Source organism: Hippopotamus amphibius, chromosome 13 (genome assembly GCF_030028045.1).
Source record: "Hippopotamus amphibius kiboko isolate mHipAmp2 chromosome 13, mHipAmp2.hap2, whole genome shotgun sequence".
Classification (NCBI taxonomy): Eukaryota; Metazoa; Chordata; class Mammalia; order Artiodactyla; family Hippopotamidae; genus Hippopotamus; species Hippopotamus amphibius.
Window position 1 is genome coordinate 17,761,273 of NC_080198.1, and position 21,993 is coordinate 17,783,265.

Consider the following 21,993-nt stretch of genomic DNA (forward strand, 5'->3'; position numbering starts at 1 on the left):
TATTTTTTCCTAGTCTTAATTTTCTGCTTTGGTTTTTCATTAGTATTGATTTTTTAAAATATATAAATATTTAATCTGTGATTAAGAAAAAATTTGTAATCTACTTCCTCCTTTGTGGTATACATTGAAGGTAGAATAATGGTTAGATTTTAAGAAAATGTAAGTTTTCTTAAAACATTAAATTTCCCTAAGGTACTTAATATTTTTCAGTTTTTTAAAGAATTTTACTTCAGTGTGGACTCTAAATATATTCACAGCGTTATACTAAATATGTCTAAAATATTGAAGACTTTAAACACTACCTCAATACATAGCATACTTGGATTCAAACTGGATCCTTACCTGTCAGCAGATGTTAAAGATAGGATAATGAGATTTTCCCTAAATGCTCTCAGCCACCAAGCAGGAAAGCCACGTTAACCAAGTGAGCGCAAGACTTTATGTATAATTTCACAATGAGTACTGGCTATCCATTTGTGGCAGTTGTAGCTTGATCCTGTTATTTTTCCTATGGGGGTTTTCAGGGTCATTGATTGGCCCACCAGACTGATTTCAGTGCTGTCAGTGATTTGCACTCAGGAGAAGACATTTAACAGGAAACCTTTATTGGGGGAAAAAGATTTCTACTGAGAAGATTAATGGGTCTATAATTTTAGAGACAGAGACAAAACACTGTCTTAAGGTAAATTAAACGAGATTGACATTCCCTTTAGAAAACATTTCACTGGCTTCTTAGAGAATTTTCCTAATATAAGAACATAAGCAAATGGTGTATTTTCCAGACCTTAATTTCTTGTCATTGTCCTGCGGGCGTGCCCCCCCCCCCCCCCCCCATTGCAGTTAAGTAGACAGAATTAAATTATTTTAGGCCTCTTCATATTTGTTTTAAATATATATTAGAGTCATGGTTTTGTCATTCAGAGGATTCAGATGTAATAAACTTGAGCTCCATCATGTAGACTCTGAATCTCAGAGAACACAAATGTCTGGGAAAGGTTGAACAGCTAGTCTCAGAGTATAAGAACTAGACTTGGGAGTCTCTGTTGTTATAAGGGCTATTTAATAGGATTAATCTCATTCTAGGTATCCAGTGGCCCAAATAAGTTGAGTTTGCAGAACTGCTCACTCTTTTTTAAAAAATAACTTAGGAAACCTGTCACCTGAGGAATTTTAAGACCAGAGAGTGTGGTAATGGCAACAGTTGAAGGTGAATTGTATGATTCCTTGCTGTATTGGGTAACTAGTATGTCATTTTTACTACTCAAACCCCTTACTTATTTAATGATAAATTTATTTTCTGGGAACATTACCACTGTCGTTCTCTCGCTCCTAATATCCTGACTGAAATAGATTTAACGTTTTTTCCAGCTTGACAGGAATGTGTGCCTTTGTTTTTAGAGCTTTGGTGTTGAGATGCTGTTAACTTTGGAATGGCAAGCCTTGTTCTCTTATGAAAAAGAAGCTATTCTAGTTTTCATTGCTTTTTTATTAAGATTTGCATAATATGCAACCTATAGGGAAGTCCTCTGACATACAGACACTGAAAGCTTTGGATTTGCTTTAGTGTGAGAAACCACATGCTCTTTGTTGTCTAGACTTGTAATTGGCACACTGACCCACCACCTGTATTCTGAGCCTGGGAGCTCAGAATAGTTTTCCATTTTAAAATGGTGGTTAAGTGTCTACATAATCTTCTTGATTTTGCCTCTTGGCCTGTAAAACCTAAAATAGTTACTGTTTGCCCTCTTACAGAAAAAGTTTGCTTACCGCTGGCCTAAAGGAATATAATAAATATTATTGATAATATTTAACTGAGTATCTGAAGAGTTCACTAGGAGGTCAGAGTTGAGTTATTTACATTAATTAAGATTCACTTCTGGTTTCCTTGAATTAACCATTATTCCCTCTAGAGTAGATATGATCAGAATGTCTAACCTTAAAGGTTTTGTAGAAAATTCATGTATTTTAATGTGAAACATGCATCCTTGTAGGCAGTTTTCTTTACTTTTAAGCTGTTGTCTTTTTGGGAAATGGGGGAGGTGGCATGTGTCTGTGTGTGAACTGTCTATTGCTGTGTAACAAATTATCCCCAAAGTAGCAACTTAGAACAAATGTTCTCTCACACCTTTTTCTTTCAGTTTTGAAATATAATTCACGTGTGTACGCACATGCGCACGTGCACACAGAGCACTGTATATGTTTAAGGTGTATAGTATGACTTGACTTACATATGTTGTAAAATGATAACCACAGTAAGTTTTGTTAGCATCCATTATCTCAGATACCAGAATAAAAAAAGGAAAACAAATTTTTTTTCCTTACAGTGAGAACTTTAAGAAGATGTACTCTCTTAGCACCTTTTAAATTACCATACAGCAGCAGTATTAACTATAGTTATCATGTTGTATATTACATCATCAGTACTTATTTAATTTTATAACTGGAAGTTTGTACCTTGTCACCACCTTATCCAATTCACACACTTTTTAAAAGGGTTAAGAATCTGAGAGTGGCTTAGCTGAGTGTTCTGGCTCAGGGTCCATAATGAGGTTTATCAAGATGTTGGATGGGGCTGCAGTCATCTGAAGGCTTGACTGGGGATGGAGGATCTGCTTTTCAAGACGACTAGTCCTTACATGACGTTTCTGAAAACCTCAGTTCCTTGCTGGCTGTTGGCAGGCAAGGCAGGATGTCTTAGTTGCTCACCACATGAACCTCTCCTTAAGGCTTTGTAAGCATCCCCAGTGCATGAGTGCTGGCTTCTGATAGTGGTCTGAGAGAGCGAGGAGGAAGCTGTAGTCCCTTTTCATTCTCAGTTCACACAAGTCATATTCTATTTGTTACATGCATGTCACTTTGTCATCAAGTGAAGTGACAGAAGGAAGGTATAGGAATATGTATCATTTGGGTGGAATTCGGAGTACTGGTTTATTTGGGTGGTGTATTTGTGTCTATATTTCATTGCTGTCATGGTGTGTGTGTTTGAAAACCATGTGCTTTGGAGGGGTGTGTGTACTTGTGCAGGGTGGATTTAGGGGATTGCTCAAGGGGCATGGGTGGGCAAGTGTATGTGTCTTATCTGAAGGGGTATGGTGTGTCTGAAAGATTAAGGCAAGGTAGCACTGGGATGCTGTTTTTATCAGGAAGGAAAGCTGATTGGTAGGAAAAGGTACACTCTTCACTCTCTGAGGTGAATTGAGATTTCATTCGGAGGCCTCCCAAGAGAGGCTGCATTTCTGCTTTTGGGAGCTGCCTTTGCTGTGAAATGGGATTATTGCGTTACACACGCACGTGCGCACACACACGTATATATGTATATGGATTTTATATGGATGGCTTTTCTACACAAGCCTATGGAATTTCTCACACAAGGTACCCCATTTTAGTCTGCCCCCATTCAGCTCAGTCAGGGATCTGTTTGAGGTATCACCAAACTCTCTTGACATTTTCAAATTGGGCCTGGTGGATTCAGTTATGAAGGAAATTGAATAAATCTTTGTATAAAGACTTATTCCCTCATGTCAAAACATATTCCAAAACATTTCTATTTTGAGAGGACTTGAAAGTGCAGATTTTGAATTCAGGGTGTCCAAGGTGTCACAGTAGAAAAGAAACACAGCATCCCGCAATACTAGACATTGGTGATTTTTCTTAATCTTCAAGATAGTATTTTACAGAGGCTTATATTTCAAAAAAGAATAAGTAAGAACTATTCTTGGATCACAAAATACTTACAGTTTATTAGTTTTGGAAATTAATACACAGGCAGAAACTAAATTTAAGAATAGATAAGCAAGTTTAAACTTAAACTTTGTGTTAATTCTTCTCTAGTAAACGGTAATGATGGGACCAGGGTGGAGAGGGAAAGATGGAATGATTCTTGGACGTGGGTGTTCTGTCGCACCCTACTGGGAATAATGTCGGCGACTATATCTATAGAAAAAAGGTAGGATGGCAAATTCAGCATTTGCAGTTTTCATAGTTGATAAAGGGAAAAACAGTAACATCCTGAGGTTCTGAAAGTCCCAGATGGAATCTTATCCAGTCGTTCCTGTTGTTCTTGTTTGTTTTTATATAAAGTGGTATTTGCTGGACCAGTTATAACTGTGGGATCTACAAATCTTCTGAAATCGCACACTGACATTTACTTGTTGGTGCTTTTTTCTGAGTAGGTTAATAGTTACCATCTTCAGAAAAGTTTCCAAGAAGGACCCACCTACCCACCCAGGTTAAGCACTGCTGAAGAATTTATTTGCAGTACACATAGTGTTCTTTATCTCTGTTTCCTCAGCACTTAGCACAGTAACTAATTATGTCCCAGGGATACAAGTCTGGTATTTTTATGGGAAATTGTATTACTGTAGATGTCTCATAATTCCCTCTACTAACCTATGTTTTGCTTCCTTTTTCTTTTTTGGCCCCAGAACCTCAGAATAAAATGCAGAGCGTTTTAAGGAGAGTACTTCTCTTGGATCATTTTGAGAATTTTTATTTTTTAAGGTGCTAGATACACATATGGTACCCTCCCTGAAGCTTTAGGGGATAAGTGTTAACAAAAGTTAGTATTTTGGATTAAGTGGATATAGAGGGGAAGAAATCCAAGCAGACCTCAAAATGAGAATATTAAAGAGTATTTAAAAGTTAATTCAGTTTTTTAAATCCAGTTTTGTTTTTAAGCAGTGTTTTTATTGCAGTGGTAGCGACTCTAGACAAGTGTTGAGTGATCCAAAGGAATAAATCAAATCATACACTGTTTTGTCTGTTCTGATATGTCAGATTCCCATATTTTAACCTTTCTGACATGATGACACATACTAATACTGTTGACATCTCAGTTGGTGTTAGAAAGTAGAGGTGTAAAAATTTCCCTTTGACATCTGGTAAGATAAAACATGAAATCACTTGGGGCTTGGAGTAGATGCATAGAAATTTTAGTTATGCACTGACCCTCTGTTAAAAACTGGGAATATTTTTTAGGAGTCTTGGTTAGGCATTTACCTGGTTGTTTACTGTGTGGAGAGGCAGATTAAACCCAGATTCTTGAGATGATTACTGGTTTTCTCTAAGCCTATTGCTCATCTGTAAAATAAAGGAAATTTATCATTATTATCAAAAAACAATCACTTTGAAATTAAAGGAGAGAGAGTAGCCAGAGTACTCGAGCAGCCTCTGCAGGGTTCTCCCAGTCTCTGTCCACATTCTTGGATGGCATCTATGGTCATGCAGCCACAGTAAGATTACCCTGAGAGCTGTAATGTGTAAGATGTATAAATTCATTACCCTATGGGTTACTGACTCAAAACTTTTATCACAGACACATAGCACATTGGGGAGTTAACTTTCATTACTAGAAAAAAGGAAAACTGAACCACAACTTCCTTTAGAATAACAGAGAATACTACCCCATCCCGCACTCCTTTAAAAAAAAAAAAAAAGCAAGCATCAGCCCTCATACTTTAATTTAGTTCCATTGTGAGACAGATGGAACATGAAAAGAAAACTGTATGAAAGTTAGAAATTCAGTGAGTATAATAAACAGGGAATTACAAGCAGAACCAAAGAAGTTTCTGTGATCAAAGAAATGTGGACTCATTGGGTTGAAAACAATGCTGTGGAGATTCAACGTAGAGTTTTTTGGTCTTTAATATTTACCATCTGTTGTGAACCTTAAAAGGGATACTGTGACATACAGTTCTCAAATTTATTTCTTGAAGAAACACCTATTTATACCTCTCCAAACACTAGTTAGGTTTCTGTAAGATCATATTATGGCTACAAGTCCAAGCTAGGTCTTCAAAAGCTTGAAAGTCCTGTTAATTCCCTACATTTCACTTGAAACCTCGTTTCCCTTAAGCATATTTTTCATCACACCAACTGAATATATTTTCCCCTTTGAATGAAATTCTGGTACACTTTGTACCTTTGGGGTATTTATCCTCCTATATCTCATTATGGTTTCCCTGTCTTTTCCACCTTTGTTTTCTTGTAACATCTAGTATGGGGCCAGTTTTGTATTTACTTGGCCCTTAAAAAGGTATACACTTGAACCTCCATCCTCCCTGATAAGGAACAAAAGTGAGAGACAGGCTTCTGGTTTGTTCTAAGCACCATTGATTTCCTTTCTTGGCAGCACGCTGTGCACGGGCAGTATTGGGGCTTCAGGGAAGATCTTGTTGACCAAGAGATGAGGTTTCCAGGCGCTTAGGTGCTCATGGAAGAGTGTAGCTCTCAGCCCCCTTGTCCAGTCTAGTCATCGCAGCCTATGGATCTTGAACTGTGGGTAACTTTTCAGCTCAGAAATTAAGTGGAGGCATCACTGTATGCTTTGCCTCCCCCACAATGGAACCTATTGCTCTCCTTATCACTTCTATTTTAAACATGTTCATATTTTTCTTTTTTTTAAGGAACTTTTATTGAGATACAATTGACATACAATAAACATATATTTAAAGTGTACAATTTGATTTTTTTTTCTTATTAGTAATGTATATATGGCAATCCCAATCTCTGAATTCATCCCACCCCCACCCCCCTTCCCCCATGTGGTGTCCATATGTTTTTTGTTCTCTACATTTATGTCTTTATTTCTGCCTTGCAAACTGGTTGATTTGTACCATTTTTCTATATTCTGCATATATGTGTTAATATACAATATTTGTTTTTCTCTTTCTGACTCACTTCACCCTGTATGACAGTCTCTAGGTCCGTTCATGTCTCTACAAATGTCCCAATTTCGTTCCTTTTTACAGCTGAGTAATATTCCATTGTATATATGTACCACATCTTTTTTATCCATTCCTCTGTTGATGGACATTTAGGTTGCTTCCATATCCTGGCTATTGTAAATAGTGCTGCAATGAACATTGGAGTGCTTATGTCTGTTTGAATGATGGTGTTCTCTGGGTATATGCCCAGCAGTGGGATTGCTGGGTCATATAGTAACTGTATTTTTAGTTTTTCAAGGAACCTCCATCCTGTTCTCCATAGGGGCTGTTTCAGTTTACATTCCCACCAACAGTGCAAGAGCATTGCCTTTTCTCCACACCCTCTCCAGCATTTACTGTTTATAGATTTTCTGATGATGCCCATTCTGACCCGTGTGAGGTGATACCTCGTTGTTTTGATGTGCATTTCTCTAATAATTAGTGATTTTGAGCAGCGTTTCATGTGCCCCTTGGCCATCCGCATGTCTTCTTTGGAGAAATGCCTGTTTAGGTCTTCTGCCCATTTTTTGATTGGGTTGTTTGTTTTTTTTGATATTGAGCTGGATAAACTTTATATATTTTGGAGCTTAATCCTTTGTGATTCGTTTCCAAATATTTTCTCCCATTCTGAGGGTTGTCTTTTCGTCTTGCTTATAGTTTCCTTTGCTGTGCAGAAGCTTTTAAGTTTCATTAGCTCCCACTTATTTATTTCTATTTTTATTTCCATTACTCTAGGAGGTGGATCAAAAAAAGATGTTGCTGTGATTTATGTCCAAGATTGTTCTTCCTATGTTTTCCTCTACGAGTTGTATAGTGTCTGGCCTTACATTTAGGCCTTTAATCCATTTTGAGTTTATTTTTGTGTGTGGTGTTAGGGAGTGTTCTAATTTCATGCTTTTACATGTAGCTGTCCAGTTTTCCCAGCACCACTTATTGAAGAGGCTGCCTTTCCTCCATTGTATATCCTTGCCTCCTTTGTCATAGATTAGTTGACTGCAGTTTATCTCTGGGCTTTCTAGACTGTTCCATTGATCTATATTTCTGTTTTTGTGCCAGTACCATATTTTATTGATCACTGCAGCTTTGTAATATAGCCTGAAGTCAGGGAGTCTGATTCCTCCAGCTCCATTTTTTTTCCCTCAAGATTGCTTTGGCTATTCAGGGTCTTTTGTGTCTCCATACAAATTTTAGGACTTACTGTTTTAGTTTTGTAAAAAAAAAAATGCCGTTGGTAATTTGATAGGGATTGCATGTTGATTCTTCCAACCCAAGAACATGGTATATCCCTCCAGCTGTTTGTGTCGTCTTTGATTTCTTTCATTAGTGTCTTATAATTTTCTGAGTACAGGTCTTTTACCTCCTTAGTTGGGTTTATTCCTAGGTATTTTATTCTTTTTGTTGCAATGGTGAATGGGATTGTTTCCTTAATTTCTCTTTCAGATCTTTCTTGTTAGTGTTTAGAAATGTAAGAGATTTCTGTGTGTTAATTTTGTATCCTGCCACTTTACCAAATTCATTGATTAGCTCAAGTAGTTTTCTGGTGGCATCTTTAGGATTTTCTGTGTATAGTATCATGGTATCTGCGAACAGTGACAGTTTTACTTCTTCTTTTCCAATTTGGATTCCTTTTATTTCTTTTTCTTCTCTGATTGTTGTGGCAAGGACTTCCAAAACTGTGTTGAATAGTAGTGGCGAGAGTGGACATCCTTGTCTTGTTCCTGTTCTTAGAGGGAATGCGTGCAGTTTTTCACCATTGAGAATGACGTTTGCTGTGGGTTTGTCATATATGGCCTTTATTATGTTGAGATAGGTTCCCTCTATGCCCACCTTCTGGAGAGTTTGTATCATAAATGGGTGTTGAGTTTTGTCAAAAGCCTTTTCTGCATCTGCATTGAGATGATTGTGTGGTTTTTATCCTTCAGTTTGTTAATATGGTGTATCACATTGATTGATTTGTGTATATTGAAGAATCCTTGCATTCCGGAGATAAACCCCACTTGATCATGGTGTATGATCCTTTTAATGTGTTGTTGAATTCTGTTTGGTAGTATTTTGTTGAGGATTTTTTCATCTAAGTTCATTAGTGATATTGGTCTGTAGTTTTCTTTTTTTGTAGTATCTTTGTCTGGTTTTGGTATCAGGGTGATGGTGGCCTCATAGAATGAGTTTGGGACATATTTTTCTTAACTCTATGGGAAAGTATGTTTAGTTTTGCCAAAACATGGTCAGCAAGCTGTTCATCATGTTCTTCCGTAGTTGAGAAGGTTGAATGAAGCTAATTCTGTTAAAAGTACAACAAATAAATTGGTAGTTAATATTATTTAGAGTTTTGTGCTTTTCTAAAAATTCTGAATTGAATTTGCTGATTCTTTAGGAGTCATTCATTGGGTAGGAAACACCTCTTCTCTGATGAAGATTTTGAGGGTTAGTCCTGATGTCCTCCCTATCTCCCTGCCAATCAAGACTATATCTCCTAGCTCCTGTTTGAAGGGAAGGGTTTTGGCTTTGATTTACTCTGTGTGTTGTTCCCAGGAGATAATATTTCCTACTTCTAGAATGAATGTGAGGAGTTTGTGTCTTCCTGGAGTTTTCCTTACTAGATTTTGTTTGGCATGTGCATACATACTGAGATCACGTGGCCGTGGCTTATTTGTTAAGAAGAGTTAGGTATGGGAGAAAGTTTTACATGTGTTTTTTATGATTGATGGATTTGATGCAGTAATAACTCACGTAAGAGAACAAGTTCCTTCAAAAGACACTTGGACAGGACCCTGAGTTGGTGGTCAGAAATTGAATTTGTTGTTATGTGCTTCTGAAAGAATTGTGTTCTCAATTCTAGCATGTTATTTTAAGTGCATGCCAGTTTCCCAGAATGAGGGCTGGGTATGGGTGTGGGTGGCTCTTATCTTAACATCTTAACAGCAGGAACAGTGGACAGCTGCTAGGGTAACAGATGGCATAGTATAGGACATGGTCATCATCTATACCATGCAAATAACTGTATGGGCTGCACAGGGCTAGAGCAGTTGTGCACTTCTCCAGGAGATTGCAGTTTAAAGTAACTAGAAGAAGGTTAAATTGTTTTCCACGTGGTGTTTAATAATACATGAAATTAGGAATACAATTTTTTAAAACCTTAAAAAAAAGAAAAACTATTTGGCAGATTCATTCGAATCACTGGTGGTGCTTAGTTAATGTAGTGTGGCAATTAAGGCTTGTCTTTTTTTTCTTATTGAATGATTATTTATGTAGTATCAACCCTCTGTGGCATATATTGTTATGAAACTTGGGGAAACATTCTCTTGTTTTTTACTGAAACCAAAGTTTTAAAAACTTGCGTATGCTTTATGACTGTGCATATGGAAGTGTGTTTGTGAATGTAAAAACCAAAATTGCTCTGCTATACTTCCCTGCCAAGTGTATGTTTTGCTGGTTCCAACATTTTATCTCACCTGTATTGAGAAGACTGTGGACCGGTACTTTCTCCCATTTAAATGGTTGGGAAAAACGGAGGCTGAAGGCTATTGTCTTGTAAATCATTCTGCAAATTGGTAAGAGAACCAGGGGTAAAATTCCATTTTCATAACATCTATGACTCATTTCACTAGACCAGGTTACATTCAGATTAAGAAATACAGTAAGCAGATTACCTCCATAAATATTGCTGTCCTGTGAAATCTTATTCTCTGATCTCAAATCCATTATTCCAGTTCACTGAACCCCTTTCAGATTTTCGTTCTGTCATCCAGAGTGGCAGGTATCACTCCAGCTAACCTTTCTAGTCTTGCCACCTGTCTACTGTGTCTACATCTAATCCATTGATTTTCACAAACCTTTACATAGTACATACAGTCTTAATTCATGTGGGTCAGCTGGGTAATTTTTAAGAATGAGTTGATAGTAGGTTCTTGAAAAAGCTGTTTAGCTAAGAGTCAAAATGCTTTTATTCCATTACTCTGTACCTAAATTAGACAAGTAGTTGTCTTTACATTCATTCTCTTCTTTCTGTGTCCTTGTACCTCAATTAAGACATTAAGATATTCTTTGGGCAGGCAACTCAGCAGTCTTCTGGTTTAGTTTTAATTTTTTTTTCAGTGGACATAGTTTAAACACAAAAGTAGAGACATTAGTCTCCCTGCCCATCACTCAGCTTCAACAGTTATCATGTTAGCAAGCTTCTTGATCTTCACAAATACTGTAAAAGCTGATTGTTCCTGGGAAGCCATCAACTGCTCTTGTGTGAAAGTGCATCCTGGACAAAAAGTTGGCTCAACATCTTTAGTCATTGGGCAATTGCGAGTTAAAGTCAAATCAAGATGCTACTGTACATGCACTGGAGTGACTCAGATTAAAGAGACTGACAGTGCAAGTGCAGTTGAGGATGGGAAGCAGTTGGAATGCCTGTACTTTGCTGAGGAAAAGGTAAAACAGTATAATTATTTTTGAAAAAGTTTGGCAGTTTCTTATAAAGTTAAGTATAAATTTGCCATAGGTTTTTTTAGCCAGGAGAAACGGAAACATGTCCACACAAAGACTTGCACATGAATGTTCATGGCAGCTTTATTCATGAGAGCTGAAGACTGCAAACAGCCCAGATGTCCATCAGCAGGTACCTAGGTAAACAAAACACACAGCAACGGGGGTGACTCTCAGAAAATACTATGCTCACTGAAAGTAGCTGTACCAAACAACAGATATATGCCCTCTAACTCCATTTATGTGAGACTCAAGGGAAGATTCATTTAATCCACAGTGAGGGAAAACAAATCAGTGGTCTTCTGGAGCTGGGAGTGGGGATTGTCTGGGAAAGGACACTAAAGAACTTTCATTGGGGGGTGGTGATTACACTGCTGTATATATTTGTCAATACAAATTGTTGTGGCAATCGTACCTCCATAAGATTTGTCCCAGGCAAGGATTGTCCAAGTCAGCAGACCTCAGCACTGGGTACTGTTTCTAGCCACCCCCGCGCGCCCCCCCCCCCACGCTTTTTTGGGTGTTTGGATGGCAGGTGATTAGGCACCTGTAAGCAAGCAGGGAGTAATTTTGGAGGTCCCACTCAGCTTTAGTGCTTTTAGAGTCGTGGAGAGGGCACGAAAAGGTCGGAAGGAACAGTGTCCTGGTTGCTTTCCTCCACCACAGGCTGTACACTCTTTGGAACATGCACTCAGCCTTGGCTCTAATGCCCTTATTCTTGTGCAGAATACCTCCAGTGTCTTCCAGAGTGTGAAATCTTTTCCCTTTCCCTCCGCAGAATGCCAGAAAAATACATGCTGTGTTTTTAGAGGACACTTTTGTCCAACTGGAATCTTATGATTCCACCTGGAATTTTTACCTCTGGCCACAAAATGATGATGAAGTATGTCTTGAGAACACAAAAGTTGTCGGTTAATAAAGGCATTAGATTAGTGATTACATTCTGAGAAAATGTACTCCTCAGCATATCCAGGGCTCTCACATGCTTAGATATCACCCAGCTTTTGTTAGTGGTTATGCTGTGTGGACTGTAACACTGATTGGGATAAGATGTAATGATCTGTCATTTTGAATGACTGACAAGGGTTTTGTGCCTTCTCTAGCTGGACTGCAAGGGTTTTCTTTGAGTATAGTGCTTAGGAATGTAAAAGAGTTCAAGAAACACTTGATCCTAAAAACATTTAGACTTTTTGGGCTCAAAAAAGGAGTGGCGGCTTGTCAAAAGAATTCAGCCTGAAGGAAGAGCTCTTGATGGCAAAAGCTGGAACAGTCTGAGCAACAAAATAACGATAGAATTGGGTTCTAACCCACAGGATAAGATAAATATCATTCATACTGATAAAAAAAAATTGAATAAGTGAATGAATTTGAAGAGAGCTCTTGCAGAAGAATTCCCCTTAATAAATGCAGAAGACCAAATCACCATGGGGCCAAACAATAGCAGTATTTGCACAATCCACGTTTGAATACTAAAGTTAGTGGGTAAAAGTTTGAGAAGAAATGGATATTGGTACATGTAGTCTCAAGATAACTTTTAAAGTCTTTTATTTAATAGAGAATATCTTTAAAGTGGAGAACCTGACAGACACCACCTCAGCCACCTGGTCATGGTTAACATCATCGGGGATAAGACATGGAAACATCAGAAACCCCCTGCTGTGATGCGGTCAGGGGAATGCACATCTCTGCTTTGGTATTGTCAGAATGTGTAACCTCATTCTGATCATGAAGTAAACCCAAATTGAGGGACATTTCTCCAAAATAACTGACTAGTACTCACCAGAGGTGTCTAGGCCGTCAAAGACAAAGAAACTGAGGAGCCGTCAAACATAGGAAGCAGCTAATTAAACATAAGGGAAAACAAACTGCAGTGTGGATGCCTAGATGGCGAGGCTGATGGAGACAAGGACATTCTTGGGGAAACTAGTGAGAATCCGAAGAAGTGTCCGCTTTGGTTAACAGTATTATACCAGTGTTTTCTGGTTTTGATAATTATACTATGTTTATATAAGATGTTAACATTAGGAGAAGCTGAGTGAGGGGTATGTGGGAACTCTACCATTTTTGCAACTCTAAAGTTAGCTTAAGATGACACTTTTAAAATTTTGTTTCAGACTTCAAAAAAAAAAAACACTTGCAAAATCTCCATTGTACTTCTGCAAATTAGTGAACCAAATTTTCAGCAAATCTTTGTTTGATGAAAGTGCACTTGCAGCAATTTAGTTTAAGAAGAAAAAAGTCCCTTTCAAACAAAGACACTTCAAAGTCATTTTTGGCACAGGCAGGATTCTTACCTTGTTGGAAACTTACTACAAGGCATGCAAATTGGCTTACTTTGATGCCAAGGGCAGATGCTTTGGAGAGAAATACCAACTTGAAAAGTGCCTGTACCAGAGTGATGCAGATACGTGTGCGTGTGCAGTGTACCATCCTCCCAGTTTTTAAGTATCCCTTTTTATAAGCTGAGGATTTAGATAAATCTTTGTAATTGGAGAGCTTGCTAGTAGTGTGAGAATCCCGCTTGATTCCACAGTACTTACTCTGGTGATAATGTGGTTTCTCTAAGGTTAAGTAAGCAGACTCATTAATTGTGCCATCCTCTGAGAAGTCAGTTATTACGACCCATAGATCTTTTTAACTTTGATAGAGACACAGAAGACCAAGAGCATTCCTGGAGGACTTAGACTTGACTTCCTAAGAATTTTGTCCTAATTCCCTAGCCCTAGATACAGGCACTGTGGTACAGAATATCAGGGCCTGCTTTTTTCATACCTGTATGGTTGTGAGTGTGGGTGGGATATGTTGAAGTAGTTGGGATAGTTGAATAAAAGGAAAGGTGAAGGGTTAAGGGGCACTGTGTGATCTAGTGAAGGAATGGAAGAGAAACACTTCATTTGGAAGGGTACCTCCTTGACTGGTGGATTCAGAGATCTGTTTTCAAGTCTTCATTTGCTGCAGTTTTCAATATTGCTGATTACTTCATGAAAACTTTCTTCTGCTCTCTTTTTAGTGTTATACCATTCTCCTTTGTTTTCCTCACTCTCGCTGGCTCCATTTGAATTCCCTTTCTTCTCAAGGTTCTTTGAGTTGGGCCATGGGAGGTAGTGGAAAGGGCATAAACTTGGGAGAAATTGCTCTAGCCTATTTGCTCTTGGACCTTTGGGCTTTGATTCCACCAAAAACATCAAGAAGTTCTGAGAATTATGAACATTCAACACAGTGCCTCCTCTTAGGAAGCATTTCATCATCTGTTATTTTTCTTAACCTCTTACAAACTGAGAGCTGTTCTATCTCTGGGATAGATAGTTATATTCATTGAGAACGTTTCATGTCCTAGGCTTTTTGCTTGCTCTTGTATAAAAGATGAGTTATACAAAGTCCCCCAGTTCTGAGGCCCAGAGGGTATTAGAATACAATGTTATGTTACATGCTGGTACAGCATCTTCTATCTGCACCACATTGTATAACCACATTGTATAGAGAATACTGTCGGGGAAACAAGTAATTTTATTTTGAAACGAGTTTGGAGAGTATAGCATAAAATGTAAAAAGTGGGGATTTCCTCGGAGATGTACATAATCTTGTGGAAAGAGAGATAAATAGGGTGATATAGTGTAGAGCATTAGGGGTAGAGGTTTGTCACGGTGGTTTGGGAACCCTGAAAATTCGACCATAAACTATTATTTGCCAGGAGAAATTGGGAAAGCAGTGGCATATGAGCTGGGTCTTAAAGTAGGTATGAATTTCGCAGATGAAGTGTGAGGATGGACATTTCAGAACCTAATGGGTGAGCAGATAGATAGACACAGCCAGTACAGCCATTGGTTTTGGTATCCCTGGGGGTCCTGGAACCAATCCCCTATGAACACCGAGGGACAACTATATTGATGGCATACCTCTTCTGGAATTTGAGAAATGTTTCATCCATGAGTAGCAAATACGAGCAACATTTAATTCAAAGATTTACTGTGTTTAAATTGGCATATGAATTCCCATCTCCAGCCTGTGCCACACTGTTCCCCTGTCCCAGCACAACAAAATCATATATATTGAGTTGAAGGAATTCTCCAATCCCATGTTCATGTCTCTAGCCAATAGCTACTGGTGGTTTCAGAGTCTTTACCTTATCTGATTTTTCAACCATTTAAAGTAATAAAATACCTTAAAATCCCCCCCCCCCCCCCGCGGGAAATAAAGTCTGTGATTAACCTGAAATGCCCAAAGTATAAGATGACATTAGTTATCAGAGTTGTAATTGTGTAGAGACCATCAGATAGTCTTCCCTGAAGCATCTGTTTGGTGATGGAACAGACTGGTATTGTGGTATTATACACAGAAGTTGCTTTACGTTTTACCTTGGGTTTTTCCCCTAGAAAAGGTTCTGCATATTAAAATGTTGTTACTTAAGATCTTGAACGAATGCTATGTTCCTGACCAATGTGTGATGCTTAGCTATGTAGAATTACCAAAGACATCATGTTTAATCATTGTAACTGATCTATCTGGTGATGGGTATATCTCTGTGCTGCTGTGCAGTGTAGAACTTTATCTATTAAAACTTTTGCGAAATATTTGAGAGGAGTGATCATACAACTTTATTTAAAAAAAGCAAAAGTGTCAGTATATTAAAAGCTCTTAGGATTCTTCTTTCTGAATCTTATCCTCTTATAACCCCAACCAATTAGAATGATGACTGTATTATATATGTTTTTGGCAGATATCTTTTGATAAAAATTTGATGGGCCAAGTGTTATTTTTTGCTGGTCTGCCTTCTTATGTTTGTAAATATTTCTATTCCTTTATATTATATTCTGCTGTAGACCAGTGATTCTCACATGAGACTGATTTTTGCCACCCAGGGAATATTTGGCAGTGTCTGTCAGAACTTGGGGATGGGAGTGCTGCTGGCATCTGCTGGGTAGAGGCCAGAGATGCTTCTAAACATCCTACAGCGTATAAGCACAGTCCCCACAGCAAAGAATTGCGAGGTCTGACATATCACCAGTGTTGTGGTTGAGAAACCCTGCAATAGACATCCTCACAGAGTGATGGTAGGCTTTAAGAAAAAAGTGTTGACTGCCAATGATTTAGGAAACCCATTATAATTTGACCATGAACTAGCCTGTTTGTTAGAACTGTTATTTTCTAGTACATATGTTTTTGTTTTGTTTTAAGGATTAGATTTGAGGGAATCCTTAAGATTACCTTAATTTAGTCCAACTCTCTAATTTTATAGGTGAGGAAACCAAGACCTGAAGAGGGCAGTGGGGTTGTTAGACCTTGCATTTCTTTATCTAAATAGCTTTTTTATTTTTTTTTCTTCTTTTACCCTTTGAAGAATTACTAATTCTTTCTGTGTGCTTTGTAAGTACCCAGTTTTGTGACATGAACTGTAGTTTTGAAGCGGTTAAATGCATTTTAAATGGGGTCTATGGCAGCTATAACGTAACTTTCAGGGCAGATTGGATGGCTTTAGTGTAGCTTGTCTTGGGGAAAGATTTGATTCATCACCAGGTTTATTTGCATCTGAAGATACGGTCTGTTAAGAGGTCTGTAGTGTCTGTGATCCCTCTTAAAATCATTGGCATGATTTATAAGGTAATTTTGTGTATCTTTTGAGGGGATTGGGAGAGGCCATATGAAAGTCACTAAACCAGCAGTATAGTTTGTAGAATGTACTTAATGCAACCTGCCTGTACCGTAAGAACAAAAACTATTTGATTGTTTTTAGTAAATATTGAATACAAGTATCTGAGCTGAAGGAGCCATAGAGATTGCTTACTTACTCTATTCTAATCTCTTTTGTCAATGAGGAACCAGGTTTGGAGAGTGTATGTAATTCATCCAAGGTCATGGAGTTAGATTCCAAAATACACACAGAAAGCAGAAGAGAGAGCTGAGGCACCTTAGCTGCTAAGTCCTATGATCCAACTGGTGTGACAGGGAGCAGCCCAGAAAACATGAAGGACCCTCAACAGTGAAATCTAATCCGCCATACTTCATCAGCTCCTTGGAAAATGAGCTTTATATGTACCCAGAGTGCAGAGGGCCCTTCCTTGGCATAGAGTGGACACCAGGAAAAGTCTGTTTAATGAATTTGGAAACATAAGCCAGAATGCCAGAGGTGAAACAGGGAGAAGAGACAGCACAAGGCATGTTACATCTCTCTGCTCCTTTACCCGAATGGGCTTTGGGAAGCAGGGATGCTGGCCCAGGGAGTGGGGATTTGGAACCTATGTAGACTTTCCTCCTCAGTGAGACTAGGCGAGGGGAGGTGTGTCTCCACCACTTCTGTAGTCACAGTACCAGCAGCTGCTGTAATTCTTAGAACTGCCTCAGGTGTGGCAGCAACCCTAAAACACTGCTCAGACCAGATCCTCAGCTAAGCAGAAGACCCTTTTCAGTCTCAACGCCAGAGTCTTTTACTGTAGAATAAAATTTGTATTGAAAATATGGAATGGCAGGTATAAAAAAGAAATGCAGTTAGCCATCTTCAAAGAAAGTCCATTTTGAAAACAACTTAGGAAACATTTTTTCTTTATATGATGTCAACTAGTGCATTCTTTGTCAGTGGATTTACTTCTGGAGAAGTGCTAAGGGAGATCTAAAGGGCATATTTATTATGGGACATTTACTTTAAATATTTGAATGACCACAATGAAATTCTGTTATTTTAGGCACCACAAGGGAGAGGAAGTGGAAGGAAGCCAGATTTATAGTTTATGGTTGAAATACTTTAAGCCCTGTTCTTGAAAGTTGTTCTTGTGTTTATATTAGTAAGTTTGAAATTTTTTCTTTATCTTCAGAATGTTTTCTTAACCTGCATTTGGAGCTGACGCTGCCTTTCATGGTGGTGGTTTGTTTGTTTGTTTTGTTTTGTTTTGTTTTGTGTTTTGAAGTTTTGCTGAGCAAGAATTTAAGCTTCAGTTGTTTCAGAAGTTGTCTTATGAAGAAAGCCTCTTCTTTCTTTGCCTGTGATGAAGCAGCAGACTTGCACAGTAAAATATTTGGCGTGGTCCTAGGGTAGCAGTTCTCAAGCTTTTTGATCAAAGGATCTCTTGCACTGTTTAAAATTATTATGGATCCCAAGTAGCTTTTGCTCACGCTGGCTGTACCTGTGGATATTTTCTACATCAGAAATTAAAACTGAGCAATGTTTAGAAGATAAGACTATACAAACATACATGTCATTAGCTCTCAGAGCAGTGATGTCACTTGTCATTTAGTCTTTGGAAAATGAAAAGGCAGGTATTACTATGGAGATTATTATAGTGGAAATAGTTTTGGCCTTGTAGACCCTCCTCAAAGGGTCTTGAATACCCCCAGGAGTCTCTGGACCACACTTTGAGAACAGCTGGACTAGGGTATCTTTCCATTGCTGCCAGCTTGGTTTATAAAATAGGGATTTTGTTTTCAAGAGTCTCAACCACTTGTATCTCCTTTTACTTTCTGAATATAGGTTCCTGAGTTGCAGAAAAGTTAAAATGCCGACAGTTACTGGTGGTCAAGTACTTTTTAAGTAAGCGTGTTTCCAGGGCACAAGAGACATTTGAATACTCACAGTGACAATTTTGAATCTGTAGCAGAACATTTTGGATTCTGCTGTTAAGGATGCTCACTTTAGTTCTCATGGAGCCAGTTGTTTCTAACAAAGCTGTATGTGGTGAGCTTGTGCAACACCATGTATAGTACTGTAAAATTAAAGTCTGGTAGCCTCCCCTAAAGGCATCCTCTTTAAAATGGGTATCTGCAAAACCAAAATTCTGTGAAATACGCAGAAAAATTGACAGCTGAGTCAGTGAGGATCCTTAGTGCTGCTGTTGCTACCAGACAGCATGATAGACTTAGAACATTAACTGATTTGAAGGATTTCTGTCTAGAAGCATTTGCTTAGGGCAGAGCTTACCAGCTCCATTCATTTGTAAATCTTTCCATTGGCTTCCCAGTATCTGAGGAAGGGCAGTAGGTGCATCTACAAGCTGAAAAAGTAGTGCTTTGAAATTTTTTTTTTTTTTTTGAAAAGTACTTGTTAACATTTAATGAGTCTCCCACCAAGTGGCTTCAGGCTACCAGGACACAAGCCCCACCCACACCCTTAATCTTCTCCTCAGCTCTTCTACTGAAGAATTTGGCCTTCATGATGACAGGCTGCTTTGGGAGCTTTCCCTTCCCCAGAACTTTGTAGTAACCTTAGAAGAACTGAAAAAAGTGTTTATAACGCACCGTGGCAGTCACCAACTCTGTGATGGGTATGAAGAAAGATGCCTATCAATCCACTCCATCTTGGAGCCAAGGAGGGCATGTTTCTGATCTGGGCACTCCCGGGGGCACTGATTGCCTTCGCCAGTGAATCAAGACCAGCAGGTTCTCTCCAAGGACTCTAGCACACCAGGACAAGAGCTGTCAGGATGTGACTCTAGTCTTGGGTGAAATACTTTTTTGAAAGTAGACATTACTTTTAAGGGGAATTATTTTGTGCAATACCTACATGTTCTGTGTACTTGTACTATGACAAGAGGTAAGTGAACTTTACCGCCTTTAATCTTGACTTCAGCCCTGTTATATTAGGTGTGGCCCCATTCCCATTTTGAGTAATTTACCCAAGCTCAATAGCAGAGTCTGGATAAAGTCCAAAGGCTGTCCTGAATCCAAAGTCCATACTCTCTCTATCACCTGTGAAGGTGACGATGAAGAGGTAAGTGGACTAAAGGGGATGGCCTGAGGTTTTTTTTCTTTTTCATAGTTGGAGTCCGATTTGAGGGGGAAATTTTAGTTTTCTGGTACAGAGCAGAGTGGTTCTCCTGAGTCAAGGATGTACATTGGTGGGAAAGAATAACCTAGAAGACAATTCAGACCCCTTTGGGCCACCCGGTGGCTCATTCTAGCAGATGTGAGAAGTTTCATGAAGACATGAGAGGGGAAAGGACTATTTAGGAGAGAAACAAAACAGTAAGAAGAGATGCTGTTTGGGGAGCAGAGAAAATTTAATAATGCCATGCAGTATATGATTGTAGCAGTGAAGGTCACAGGGTCATGGAAGTTCCACATTACTCTGGTGTAGGGTGGCCTGGCACTGCAGCAAGAGCAACTGTGGGGAAGGCTGCGTATACTCATATTTCCAAAGCAGAACCAGCTAGGTCTGAGTAATGTTGAACTGGGCCTAAAGCAGCAAGTTGAAAGGGCACCCTAGTCACTGGGACTAACAGCTAGTACAAACAACAATATGTTTCCTGTATCAGGGAAGAATTTGATTGGAGCTCTTGTGTGGTTTCATCCCATAACTGAACAGATGAATATTTGTCCATTGGTCTGTTAAGATAATCAGTCCTTTAAAATAGTGGCAAAGAAAGTGCTTAACTAGAAACTCCCTGGGAATTTACTAAACTAGATTATCTGCCATATTTCCTCATCTGTTTTTCTTCATTGGGCTGCATTGACTCACATGGGTGATTCTTAGTAACAACTGTATTGTAACACTGCATCATATATAAAAAGGTACAGAAATTTTTATGAGATGAAAACGCTTTATTACAAAACTCTCAGCCTTGCATGGTACTCCTGAAAGACTACTCAGACTAATAGTCTTTGGACTCGTTGTAAATTCTCTCTCTCTTTTTAAACTGGGAATACTAGTGGTTGTGTAACATACCTTTTAGAATTGTTGGGAATAACGTGAAGCAGTAGTTGTTAAATTATAAGTATAGGTGGAGGGGAAAGAGCCCTGAAGTAGCATAGTTGCTTCAGATCTGTTCTATCTGTGCGTGTCTAGATTTTAAAAGAAGTCTTGCATCACGTTTTAAGATCTCGTGGTCATTGATGTTGGAGCTGGAATCCTGACTTCTGTGTTGTGCTCACAGCATTTCTCCCCTGCTTTATCTTTGGTATTTAAAATATAATGGGTCAGGAGTGGGTGGGTAAAATGAACAGAAAACAAGTTGTTCTTGTAGGGCCTCTTTTGTACCACTCCCCAAAGCCAGGAGCCATTAGTGTGTGCTTGATGATGTTGTTGGGACAAACTCGGATTCTTAACACTTACATTGCCTTAGAGTTAAATACAAGCATTAGCCACTGTAAAAATAGATTTGCAGTTTGGTAGTTTTAATTTGGAATACATATTGTATGCAGACAAGCCCAGACAAAGATCAGATTTATTTTACCCCATTATGGCTTTAATAGGGTACTTCTGCAAAGAAAAAAAGTTGAGCAGTTTCTAAAGCATTTTTACACATTTGGCCTACCCAGGTCCCTGAGGTTGTATTAACTATTCCTATTTCATTTTCAAAATATTTTAGTTGGTAATGGCTGTGCAGAGTACTTTGCTTATGTTCCCAGCTGGGTGGGTAGATGGGGGGGTGTGTTTATCGTGGGCATCAGTAATATAAAAGTTCAGTCATTTTGGGGTGGGGTAAAATGCATCCTAGTTTAGTCCAATGCACACGTGTATAATAACCTTTTGAGTGTAGGGACAGGAAGATGGGTCATGTGAAGTCTCTCTAATTACAGAGCCATGATGTGATCTGTTGTAAAGAATCGTGGGCTCCTGATAAGGTGAGCTAAATGGACAGGTATTTTCAAAGTAGTTAAATCCTAGAAATTGCTGTTTCTTCAACTAACAGATTGCCAAGGCAAGGAAGGGGTTGGCGGGGGTGGGGTGGGGGTGGGGGATGTAAAGGCTATGTTCAGAGAACTCAAGGGCTATGTAAGTTAACTTGGCAAAGACATTTTGTAAGTTGCCGAGTACTTTTTTTTTTAATGGATGAGTTGATTGTCTGATTTCAGAGCCTTTTGGGTATTTTAATTGAAAATGGAGTTC

At 38.7% G+C, this 21,993-nt stretch overlaps 1 protein-coding gene and 1 non-coding gene across 2 annotated transcripts in view; one reads left to right on the forward strand and one right to left on the reverse strand.

Annotated features, from left to right (window-relative positions):
- RYBP (RING1 and YY1 binding protein) overlaps positions 1 to 21,993 on the forward strand; it is a 76,884-nt gene that overhangs the window by 48,038 nt on the left and 6,853 nt on the right. The gene's annotated exons all lie outside the window — the stretch shown is intronic.
- Positions 19,479 to 19,607, reverse strand: LOC130835394 (small nucleolar RNA SNORA3/SNORA45 family). The gene has a single exon (XR_009048883.1). It is a non-coding gene; the product is annotated as a small nucleolar RNA SNORA3/SNORA45 family (small nucleolar RNA).